This window comes from Nerophis ophidion, linkage group LG25 (genome assembly GCF_033978795.1).
Source record: "Nerophis ophidion isolate RoL-2023_Sa linkage group LG25, RoL_Noph_v1.0, whole genome shotgun sequence".
NCBI classification, from domain to species: Eukaryota; Metazoa; Chordata; class Actinopteri; order Syngnathiformes; family Syngnathidae; genus Nerophis; species Nerophis ophidion.
In genome coordinates, this window is record NC_084635.1 from 2,129,905 (window position 1) to 2,142,767 (window position 12,863).

The window sequence follows — 12,863 nt, forward strand, 5'->3', positions numbered from 1 at the left end:
AGACGAAGTGGCTGGTGAGAGGGAAGTCTGGGTTTCCCTGCTTAGGCTGCTGCCCCCGCGACCCGACCTCAGATAAGCATAAGAGGGTGGACGGATGGATGGTGATTCTTTGGCCAAACACTATATGGAGCCCGGGAACGCAGACCACAGTTTGAGTAGATAAGACCCCTAAAGTGTGTGTTTTACTGAAGAATGAGCCACCAAGTGCATGAATCGTTTTGTAATGCGTGCAGGTCACGTGTCGCCATAGTTACTCTCCACAACAAGCTGCTTGACAAAGGATGCAAGGTCAGCGCGGCACATATTATATATTACATGTTATATTGCTGCCTGCCGCCGTGTGCCCTTTTCCGCCCCTCTCCTTTCTTTGTGCTGATGCATTTTTAATTGTCTCTCCCAGCACTTAAGGCAAGAGATGTGTGTCACAACCAATAAAACGCAGAGACCACCTGTGGCACGGCGCCGTTTTTGGCAAAGGCAGAAGTGGCTGAGGGGAGGGTGAGGCGGGCGAGCAGCACGTCAATGAAAGCACGTGGGAGTTTTTTTAGGGAGCGACAACAAGCAGGAGTTGAACACAGGACAAGCTGGGATGGATATCCTGTAGTTTGATTGACAGCTGTGTAGTTATTGCGTGACAGACACCTAGACTCACTGCCACTGACACAACGCTGACTAACTTTACTAGGAGCGTATCTAACGTTGCCCTTGGTTTCCTTGTTTGTCAGTAAAGGTGCCATCCATTTGTAGTGGGAAGTCGGAATTTCTGAGAGCGTTTTCTATTCGGGCTCCAGTAGTCTGGAATGCCCTCCAGATGCCACCTCAGTAGAAGTAGTTAAGTCCCATCTTAAAACTCATTTGTATCCTCTAACCCAGGGGTCACCAACCTTTTTGAAAGCAAGAGCTACTTCTTGGGTACTGATTCATGCCAAGGGCTACCAGTTTGATACACACGCCAATACATTGCCAGAAATAGCCAATTTGCTCAATTTACCTTTAATAAATGAATCTATATATATATATATATATATAAAAAAGGGTATTTCAATCAATCAATCAATCAATCAATGTTTACTTATATAGCCCTAAATCACAAGTGTCTCAAAGGGCTGCACAAACCACCACGACATCCTCGGTAGGCCCACATAAGGGCAAGGAAAACTCACACCCAGTGGGACGTTGGTGACAATAATGACTATGAGAACCTTGGAGAGGTTTTCTGTCTGTCATTCCGTCGTACATTTCTTCTTGTACGGAAACATTTTTGTAGAGAATAAATGATGAAAAAAAAACACTTAATTGAAGGGTTTAAAAGAGGCGAAAACACGAAAAAAATGAAAATTAAATTTTGAAACATAGTTTATCTTCAATTTCGACTCTATAAAATTCAAAATTCAACCGAAAAAAATCAAGAGAAAAACTAGCTAATTCGAATCTTTTTGAAAAAATTAAAAAAAGAATTTATGGAACATCATTAGTCATTTTTCATGATTAAGATTAATTTTACAATTTTGATGACATGTTTGGAATAGGTTAAAATCCACTTTGAAATAAGATTTACATTTGATTCTATAGATTTTCTAGATTTGCCAGAATAATTTTTTTGAATTTTAATCATAAGAAGTTTGAAGAAATATTTCACAAATATTCTTCGTCGAAAAAACAGAAGCTAAAATGAAGAATTAAATTAAAATGTATTAATTATTCCTTACAATAAAAAAACATTGATTTAAATTGTCAAGAAAGAAGAGGAAGGAATTTAAAAGGTAAAAAGGTATATGTGTTTAAAAATCCTAAAATCATTTTTAAGGTTGTATTTTTTCTCTAAAATTGTCTTTCTGAAAGTTATAAGAAGCAAAGTAAAAAAATAAATGAATTTATTTAAACAAGTGAAGACCAAGTCTTTAAAATATTTTTTTTAATTTTCAAATTCTATTTGAGTTTTGTCTCTCTTAGAATTAAAAATGTCGAGCAAAGCAAGACCAGCTTGCTAGTAAATAAATATAATGTAAAAAAATAGAAGCGGCTCACTGGTAAGTGCTGCTATTTGAGCTATTTTTAGAACAGGCCATCGGGCGACTCATCTGGTCCTTACGGGCGACCTGGTGTTGGTGACCCCTGCACTAGCCTTTAAATAGACCCTCTTTTTAGACCAGTTGATCCACCGTTTCTTTACTTTCTTACTCTGCCCCCCTCTCCCTTGTGGAAGTGGGGGCACAGGTTCGGTGGCCATGGATGAAGTGCTGGCTGTCAACGAGTCGGGGACCCGGGGTGGACCGCTCGCCTGTGCATCGGCTGGGGACATCTCTGCACTGCTGACCCGTCTCCGCTCGGGATGGTCTCCTGCTGGCCCCACTATGGACTGGACTATCCCTGTTATGTTAGATCCACTATGGACTGGACTATCCCTGTTATGTTAGATCCACTATGGACTGGACTATCCCTGTTATGTTAGATCCACTATGGACTGGAGTCTCACTATTATGTTAGATCCACTATGGACTGGAGTCTCACTATTATGTTAGATCCACTATGGGCTGGACTCTCACTATTATGTTAGATCCACTATGGACTGGACTCTCACTATTATGTTAGATCCACTATGGACTGGACTCTCACACTATTATGTTAGATCCACTATGGACTGGACTCTCACTATTATGTTAGATCCACTATGGACTGGACTCTCACACTATTATGTTAGATCCACTATGGACTGGACTCTCACTATTATGTTAGATCCACTATGGACTGGACTCTCACACTATTATGTTAGATCCACTATGGACTGGACTCTCACTATTATGTTAGATCCACTATGGACTGGACTCTCACTATTATGTTGGATCCATTATGGACTGGACTCTCACTATTATGTTGGATCCACTATGGACTGGACTCTCACTATTATGTTAGATCCACTATGGACTGGACTCTCACTATTATGTTAGATCCACTATGGACTGGACTCACACTATTATGTTGGATCCACTATGGACTGGACTCTCACTATTATGTTAGATCCACTATGGACTGGACTCTCACTATTATGTTAGATCCACTATGGACTGGACTCTCACTATTATGTTAGATCCACTATGGACTGGACTCTCACTATTATGTTGGATCCACTATGGACTGGACTCTCACTATTATGTTAGATCCACTATGGACTAGACTCTCACAATATTATGGTAGATCCACTATGGACTGGACTCTCCCCGTTATGTTAGATCCACTATGGACTGGACTCTCACAATTATGTCAGAACCACTATGGACTGGACTCTCACTATTATGTTAGATCCACTATGGATTGCACTCACACTATTATGTCAGATCCACTATGGACTGGACTCTCAATATTATGTTAGATCCACTATGGACTGGACTCTCACTATTATGTTAGATCCACTATGGATTGCACTCACACTATTATGTTAGATCCACTATGGACTGGACTCTCACTATTATGTTAGATCCACTATGGACTGGACTCTCACTATTATGTTAGATCCACTATGGACTGGACTCACACTATTATGTTAGATCCACTATGGACTGGACTCTCACTATTATGTTAGATCCACTATGGACTGGACTCTCACACTATTATGTTAGATCCACTATGGACTGGACTCTCACTATTATGTTAGATCCACTATGGACTGGACTCTCACTATTATGTTAGATCCGCTATGGACTGCACTTTCACAATATTATGCTAGACCCACTCGACCCACATCTGCGGTTCTCTCCAAGGTCTCTCATAGTCATTCATATTGACATCCCATTGGGTTGAGTTTTTCCTTGCCCTTGTGTGGGCTCTGAACCGAGGACGTCGTTGTGGCCTCATCCTCCTCGAAGTGTTGTTGTTTTTTAAAGATGGCTGCTTTGAGCATAAACAAAAATAGAAGCTCCCATGATAGCCGTTATAAGCACTTCTGACTAGTTTTTGTGGCACTAAATCAGTCATCAGCGATGTATTGTTGGACATTTGTAGCGTATATTTCTGACTTTTAGCTTTGAACCCAAAATCAGTGAAGTTGCCACGTTGTGTAATTGGTAAATAAAAACAGAATACAATGAGTTGTGAATCCTGTTCAACTTATATTCAATTGAATAGACTGCAAAGATAAGATATTAAATGTTGAAACTGAGAAACTTATTATTCTGTTTACAAATAATCATTAACTTAGAATTTAATGGCTGCAACAGGTTGCAAAAAAGTTGGCATTTTTACCACTGTGTTACATGGCCTTTCCTTTTAACAACACTCAGTAAACATTTGGGAACTGAGGAGACCAATTTTTTAAAACTTTAATTCTTTCCCATTCTTGCTTGATGTAGTGCTTAAATTGTTCAACAGCCCGGGGTCTCCATTGTGGTATTTTAGGCTTCATATTGCACCACATTTTCAAAGAGACACAGGTCTGGACTACAGGCAGGCCAGTCTAGTACCCACACTCTTTTACTTTGAAGCCACGCTGTTGTAACACGTGGCTTGGCATTGTCTTGCTGAAATAAGCAGGGGCGTCCATGATAACATTGCTTGGATGGCAACATATGTTGTTATTCCATAATATCATGTTTAACAGCCTTGTCAAATGACATCAACGCATGTGTTAATCACAAATATTATTACCAAGGCTGAGCTCAGGCGGATAACTGGAATAAATGGCCCTGCGATGAGGTGGCGACTTGTCAAGGGTGTACACTGCCTTCCGCCTGAATGCAGCTGAGATAGGCTCCAGCGACCCCAAAAGGGACAAGCGGTAGGAAATGGATGGGTAAATACTAATTAAATATACTGCAAAAGGAGGTACTGATAAAAAATACATTTACATACAATTACTAAATACTAAAACAATTAGATATGTTTCCTAAAAATCATATATTAAGTGCAAATAAAAATACAGCTTCACCACTTAAGTCATCATTTTTGCGCTTAAGAAACTTCTCTATGACTTTAGCTCCAGACTTCTTCTTTTTGTTCAATATTGTCATTACTGCCACAAGTGGTGTAAAAGTGTATTACAACAGAGTACCGCTACGGTCTATACCGGGGGTCGGCAACCCGCGGCTCTTTGGCGCCGCCATAGTGGCTCTCTGGAGCTTTTTCAAAAACATATGAAAAATGGAAAAAAACCGAGTTGAACTAAATATATTTTTTGTTTTAATATGGTTTCAGCAGGAGGACAAACATGACACAAACCTTACTAATTGTTTTAAAGCACACTGTTTGTATCAAACATGCTTCACTGATTCGAGCATTTGGCGAGCGCCGTTTTGTCCTACTAATGTTGGTGGTCCTTGAACTCACTGTAGTTTGTTTATATGTACAACTTTCTAGGACACGCTTTATGCCACTTCTTTTTCTGTCTCATTTTGTCCACCAAACTTTTAACTTTGGGCGTGAATGCACAAAGGTGAGTTTTGTTGATGTTATTGACTTGTGTGGAGGGATAATCAGACATATTTGGTCCCTGCATGACTGCAAGATAATCGATGCTAACATGCTATTTGGGCTAGCTATATGTACATATTGCATCATTATGCCTCATTTTTAGCTATATTTGATGTCATTTAGTTTCCTTTAAGTCCTCTTAATACAATTTATATCTCATGACACACTATCTGTATGTAATATGGCTTTTAATTTTTTGCGGCTTGACGGAGATAGATATCTACATATATCCATATTTAAGAGTTATTTCTTTCTATAGTCATATTTGAAATAACTAGTGTTTTCCATTTGTACTCTTTCTATTTTTTAATCTCATGTCCATGGTACACTGCAAGTTAACCTTGGCTTTAGGAATGTGAGGAGGAGAGATACTCCTTTTCCTTATCTCATCCTGTCTCAGGCTAAAGTAGAACAATAGACACGTGTATTCGTTCTTGAGGGTGTGGGCTATGGGCATATTGAAGAACACAGCACTTCCGTAATGTTTTCAGATCAACTTGGGGACGCGATTTGAATGTGTTGTTTTTAGGTTGGTCTCTCCAAAGCTTTGGAATAAATTGCAAAATACCTATTCTGTTCTGGGTAATCATTTAAACTCGGTTTGTGTCATCAAAAGAACGTGGGATTGACCAGTAACTTAAATTCCCTTGGAGGAACATCTGGTTCAAACGCAACAGGCTGCAGACAGATTTATTTTTGGTCCAATATGGCTCTTTCAACATTTTGGGTTGCTGACCCCTGGTCTATACGGATCACAGCTAGGAAACAGATATTTTTTGGCGCTGTGGTTAAGGAACACCTATCTCGACAATGCATCATATTGATGATGAAAAAGGGTTTTTGTTCGCGTCATAAAAAACTCCGAAGTCTCGAAAGGTTTTCTCTCAAAAGTGTTGCAAAGATGTAGAGTTTGCATCTTGTCATTTCTGATGCAGCAGCATCTGTCCATCCAGTCCCATACCTTACAGCGTGTGTCAGCTAGATTATTCACGGACAATCACAGAACTGACCTGAGTGATGTCACCTGTCCGGCATGCGCTTGAAGCAGGTGTACTCGGAGTCCCCGCTGACGTTGTTGCCTATAAATAAATCCATCGGGCGCAGTTCATCCAAATGTCTCTTCAATTCAAACTTGCACTCTTGCACTTAACTTGAGTGGTCGCGCCGCTGCTGCATGTCTGCCCGGCAGAGGCCTTTCTGTAATATTTATCATGGAGCAATGGCGACGCCGCATGAAATATTTCTGAGATCAGTGTTGCGCAATAAGGTGACGTATACATGATCAGCAAAAAAAAAAAAGATTTTCGACAACATTTTTGACTGCATTGTGTCGTTGTGTTCATTACCATCACTGTCGCTGTGTAATTAGTTTGGCCAGCATCAAGAGTCCATGATTGTGTCCTCTTCCACCTCCGTCGCACCTTTGACTTCTTTTACCTGCAGACGTCTTTATTTGCAGCCGTGTGAAGAACCACATGGGTCGCCCGGGTCAGGCACTCTGAGAGCAGACATGCAGCACTCAGCTTTAGATGCACAACAACATTGCTGTCAACGCTCCCCGTTTCCCCAGGAAAGTACATTCTTCTAATATCACATGTTTTGTAATAAAGAAATATTATGAAGTAATATATTTACACGACCATCATTTTAAAATCCTTTCATTTTCTCAAAATGCGCCAAACGCAATTATTAATTCTGGTTGTGCTTACCGACCTCGAAGTAATTCTATTTGGTGCGTGGTGTAATAAGTCTGACCAGTTGATCAAACATAAGAGATATGTGCATACTTGCCAACCTTGAGACCTCCGATTTCGGGAGGTGGCGGGTGGTGTGTGTGTGGGGGGTGTGGTTAAGAGGGGAAGACTATATTTACAGCTAGAATTTACCAAGTCAATTATTTCATATACATATATATATATATATATATATATATATATATATATATATATAAAATAAATACTTGACTTTCAGTGAATTATAGCTATATATGTATATATATATATATATATATATATACACACACATATATATATATATATATATATATATATAGAAGAGAAATACTTGAAGTTCAGTGTTCATTTATTTACACACATACACACACATAACACTCATCTACTCATTGTTGAGTTAAGGGTTGTATTGTCCATCCTTGTTCTATTCTCTGTCACTATTTTTCTAACCATATGTTTTACAGTAAATGGCAGTATTGTCCTGTTTAAGAGTGTCACAACATTGCTGTTTACGGCAGACGAACTGCTTTAAAGTCAACGAAAATGTGACTGCTGTTGTTGTGTGTTGTTACCGCGCTGGGAGGACGTTAATGAAACTGCCTAACAATAAACCCACATAAGAAACCAATAACTCGCCCTAGATCATTCTACAGTTATAACGTCATTGGGCAGGCTCGCTGTTTATATTGTGGGAAAGCGGACGTAAAAACAGGCTGTCGACATGTCACTCAGGTCCGCGTGGAGCTGGAGGGGGCGTGGCCTCCAGCTCTGCCTAAATTTCGTGAGATTTTCGTGAGAAAATTTGTCCCGGGAGGTTTTCGGGATAGGCGCTGAATTTCGGGAGTCTTCCGTAAAATCCGGGAGGGTTGGCAAGTATGGAAATGTGTAGACTGCGGGTTGACGCCTGTTCAATAAATGACGCTAACAAGTACAAGTAAGCAAGCATTAATGTTTCCTTGAGAATATAGAACACGTGTCAAACTCAAGATTTGGCCCGCTACTTCATTTTATTTGAAACTCAAAAGCCTGGAAATAATGTGTATTTGGAAAACACTTCCTAGTGGTCTACAAAACATGTAATGGTGGTTCTTTGGTCAAAATGTCGCATGGTTTATGTTTTACAGATCATTTTCAAGTCGCTTTCTGGCAGTAAATTCAGGATATGCCGTTTTGTGGGCGGTCCTATTTACGTGGCTCACGTTTGACAGCGTCTTCTCCCCGCCGTCTTTGTTGTAGCGGTGTAGCGTGCAAGGATGGGAGTTGAAGGAATGTCAAAAGATGGAGCTAACAGTTTTAATGACATTCAGACTTTACCTAAGTCAACAACGGAGCAGCATCTTCTTATTTGTGGCTTACTAGTGCAACAACTACGCCGGAAATGCGTATCGTGAAAAAAGGTCAGACCAGAATACTCTAATAACTTGAGGTGAGTGAATTATGTAAACCCACTATAGCGGTGGTTTTTAGCACTTTCATAGCGAGTCTACTGACAGATATGTAAGTTACAACTTTACGCTACTTTAAATTAGAAATGCTCCATAACATGAACATAGAGAAAAAGAAGAAGACTATCGACTACAATGGCGGATGTGCGCACATTTCCAGGACTTATGCAGATCCCCAAAAAAGCTCAGCAGGTACCACAAGGTAAGAAAAGTTGGTTTTACATAACGTTGCAAAACAAAACGGCAGATAATGTGTACGCTAATGGGTGCCATTTTGCCGTCCTTACACACACACCATAATAATACTCGTACTTCTGACTACGGTAGCCGTAACGGGCCGACAATCCATCAAGAGCTGCGGCTTCAAAGTCGTACTAAAACATTTTGAAAGATTTTTGATCGTCGTGTGTAATGTTCTATATTGTTAATGGAACATTTAAAGTTTTGGTTACTAGCGTCATATTGCAGTTTACACATCTCTTGTACGTGTAAACTGGTCACACTTATCAGTACACCATGCACTAAATAAAATTGCTTCAAGGTCGGTCAGCACAACCAGAAATATTCCGTACATTAAGCGCAAATGAAAAATACGGTATTTCAATCTCCTATTATTGTACAATAACAAGATACCTTTAGGACCAGTTTAATATAAAACACAACTTTGTACAAAATATACCATATGTCCTTGAATTGCCGCCAGGTATATAGTATGCGCCTGCCTAGAATTACTGCCGGGTCAAACTCGTTTCGCAAAATAATTAGCGCATGCTTAGCATTACCGCCGGCTCAGGTTTAATGCCGGGTCGAACTCGTTTCGCAAAATATTATTTTTATTAGCGCATGTCTAAAATTTCCGCCGGGTCAAACTCTTCACGTCACGAGTGACACTTCACCTGTCATCATTTTCAAAATGGAGGAGGCTGATTTCAATCATTTGAAATTGCATAAAGGGAAGAAGATTAAGAGCTATTCAGTAGGATTTAAGGTCCAAGCTATTGAATATGCTAAAAAGAACAGCAAGGAGCTATGTTTTATTAATATACCGTAGCTGCGTGTGTCAAATATGAGTCATTAAATGACTCCCGCCTCCTGGTGGTAGAGGGCGCTAGTGATCCTTCTTGCGACTACTCGGCTGCAGAAGAAGTGACAACAAGCAGCAAGAGTTGATTTTTTCCTCTCACTTGCACTTTTAACATGGAGGATTACATATCTAAAATAAAACCGTTTTCTAAACTGGACTTTCATTCGAAGGAAGATCTCCATCGAGACAGAGACTTTTAAAACTGAAGAAAGATAAGGAAGACTTCTATAAACAAGTTATCGATGCTTTTGATCAGAAGGAGCTGCGCATGGACTTCATTTATAAGTAAAGGTAAGACCATAATAACGTTTTTTTATTAAATGTGCTTTTCATGATGGTATCCTTACATCACACTCAAATTTATAAGCGCAGGCCTAAATTTAGCGCATGCCTTTGGTTAGCGCCGGAGTGAGAAGAGGTTTTAAATTAATTAGCGCCCCGGCGCCAATTCAAGGAAATACGGTATAAGTAGAGGGTCGCCTTTCCTTCTCCATCAAATTGAGAGTCCTTGGCCTGGAAAACATTTAAAATCTATGAAATCAGAGTATACTTTTTCGAGAAAAGCACACACAGTACTAATTGGTGTATTATGCAGTGTGAAGGAATATATGAGTCATATAATTACCGGCTAATGTATATTACAATTAAATATATTGTTTTCTGTGCTATTTCTGCATGCTCATGTAACCGAGGTCAGCCAGCGTGGTTCCGGCAGTCAATGTTGGTCATGCTCACTCCCTGATTTCTAAAGATAAGTTTGTGCTGGACATTGAGTTGACAGCTCGGGCTTTTAGCTCGATGCCTTTTGTGTTTTAGCAAGCTTATCTGCTGCATAGGCAGGCTACACTGAGTAGGGATGTCCCGATATGATATCGATATCGGTCTGATCGCGACTGATGTGTATTTCTGGTCTTGTCATCCTCATCCGGACTGAAGGGTGACAAGGCAGTGAGGCTGGATCAAAAGATACGTCGGAAACGCTTTACTGAAGCAAAAGTTGATTTATGACAAGCGAACGTCATTATACTGAACTGCAGTACCTGGAGGAGGTCAAGTAAAAAAAAATGAGGCACTCCTAACTTGCAGGAGCCGAACCACAGTCTTATATTACATCTTTCTCTGTCTGGGTGTGTGTTAATTCAGGAGAGTACAACCTGATCATGTAAGGAGATGTTTGTGTGTAAGTGACTGGGAAGACAACAGATGTTTGACATAACTTGTAGGTTGACGTTTAAGATCAACATGGAGTCTCTCCTCCAGGATAGAGCTATCACTTGTGCATTCCGAAGTCTGAATTGATTGCCTCTTCTTGTGAGAGGGTTAACCCAGTCCACATCCGAATGTCCAACGCTCAACCATTATTTACTTAAACCTGGTGATTCGCTTTATCCAAGTTAAATATCAACATTCACCACATGTACAACACAATATGAGTTAATTAATTCACGTCAAAACACAAAACAAGTATTGGATTATATTAGCTTGCGTGTAAAGTCTCCCGATACAAGCAGTCCTGAAGCATGGACACCCAGTTAATGTCTAAATGTCCTCCAATAAACACACAAGGTTGTGTGTTCTTGTAGTTTAGTCATTTACAAAAAGTAAACACGGTAGGCTCACGGCTACAAGGAGCTGGCAGCTACACAACAGCTAACCACACAAGCTAAACATACGTCTAGTGTCCTAATTGAAGAATTGTTCAATATAAACAAGTGTAGAATAATTACAGTTGCATATTTCTTACACATATTGTATTTTTTGCCTCATTCCTGTGAGAATCCTGCATGTGACTGAAGCATTAAGGAGTGGATTAGCTGCAGTGTGCCGAAACAACCACCAGGTAGCATGTAATATTGTATCATCTCTATCTCTATATGGAGCAAAAATCTAACCCAGACCCACTGTACAAAGTCTCCAAGGCGGAAGCGTATTGGAACATTTCCAGTAACAGACATGTCCGCATCTTTCCACTAGGTGTCACCAAAATACTTAAGACAGCACGAGTCCAGACCAGACACTTGGTAATACAGAGGTTGGTGTTTTACATAACTATCATTGTTCACTGTTTGAGGCTTTTGTAACATTCTACACTACAAAATACTAAAAGTATGTACTATGATTCATGCTGATATCATATTGGATCAATATTGGTTTCGACAAATGCTCAAAAGCTCCAATATTGGTATGGTGTTGGAAGTGAAAAATATGTATCGAAACACAGCTGCCACAATTATATAGTATTATTATTATACAAACCCCATTTCCATATGAGTTGGGAAATAGTGTTAGATGTAAATATAAACAGAATACAATGATTTGCAAATCCTTTTCAAGCCATATTCAGTTGAATATGCTATAAAGACAACATATTTCATGTTCAAACTGAGAAACATGTTTTTTTTTTTTGCAAATAATCATTAACTTTAGAATTTGATGCCAGCAACACGTGACAAAGTAGTTGGGAAAGGTGGCAATAAATACTGATAAAGTTGAGGAATGCTCATCAAACACTTATTTGGAACATCTCACTCGTGTGCAGGCTAATTGGGAACAGGTGGGTATAAAAACAGCTTCCCAAAAAACTACTCAGTCTTTCACAAGAAAAAATGGGGCGTAAGCAAATAGTCAAACAGTTTAAGAACAAAGTTTCTCAAAGTGCAATTGCAAGAAATTTAGGGATTTCAACATCTACGCTCCATAATATCATCAAAAGGTTCAGAGAATCTGGAGAAATCACTCCACGTAAGCGGCATGGCCGGAAACCAACATTGAATGACCGTGACCTTCCATCCCTCAGACGGCACTGTATCAAAAACTGACATAAATTTCTAAAGGATATCACCACATGGGCTCAGGAACACTTCAGAAAACCACTGTCACCCAATACAGTTTGTCGCTACATCTGTAAGTGCAAGTTAAAACTCTTACATGCAAAGTGAAAGGCATTTATCAACAACATCCAGAAATGCCGCCGGCTTCTCTGGGCCCCAGATCATCTAAGAAGGACTGACACAAAGTGGAAAAGTGTTCTGTGGTCTGACGAGTCCACATTTCAAATTGTTTTTGGAAATATTCGACATCGTGTCATCCGGACCAAAGGGGAAGCGAACCATCCAGACTGTTATCGACGCAAAGTTG

At 39.8% G+C, this 12,863-nt stretch overlaps 1 long non-coding RNA gene across 1 annotated transcript in view; it reads right to left on the reverse strand.

Annotated features, from left to right (window-relative positions):
• Nucleotides 1–12,863, reverse strand: part of LOC133543205 (uncharacterized) — a 41,152-nt gene that overhangs the window by 23,818 nt on the left and 4,471 nt on the right. The window contains exon 2 of the long non-coding RNA XR_009804341.1: nucleotides 6,474–6,961. This is a non-coding gene — a long non-coding RNA (uncharacterized LOC133543205). The remainder of the gene's footprint in view (nucleotides 1–6,473; nucleotides 6,962–12,863) is intronic.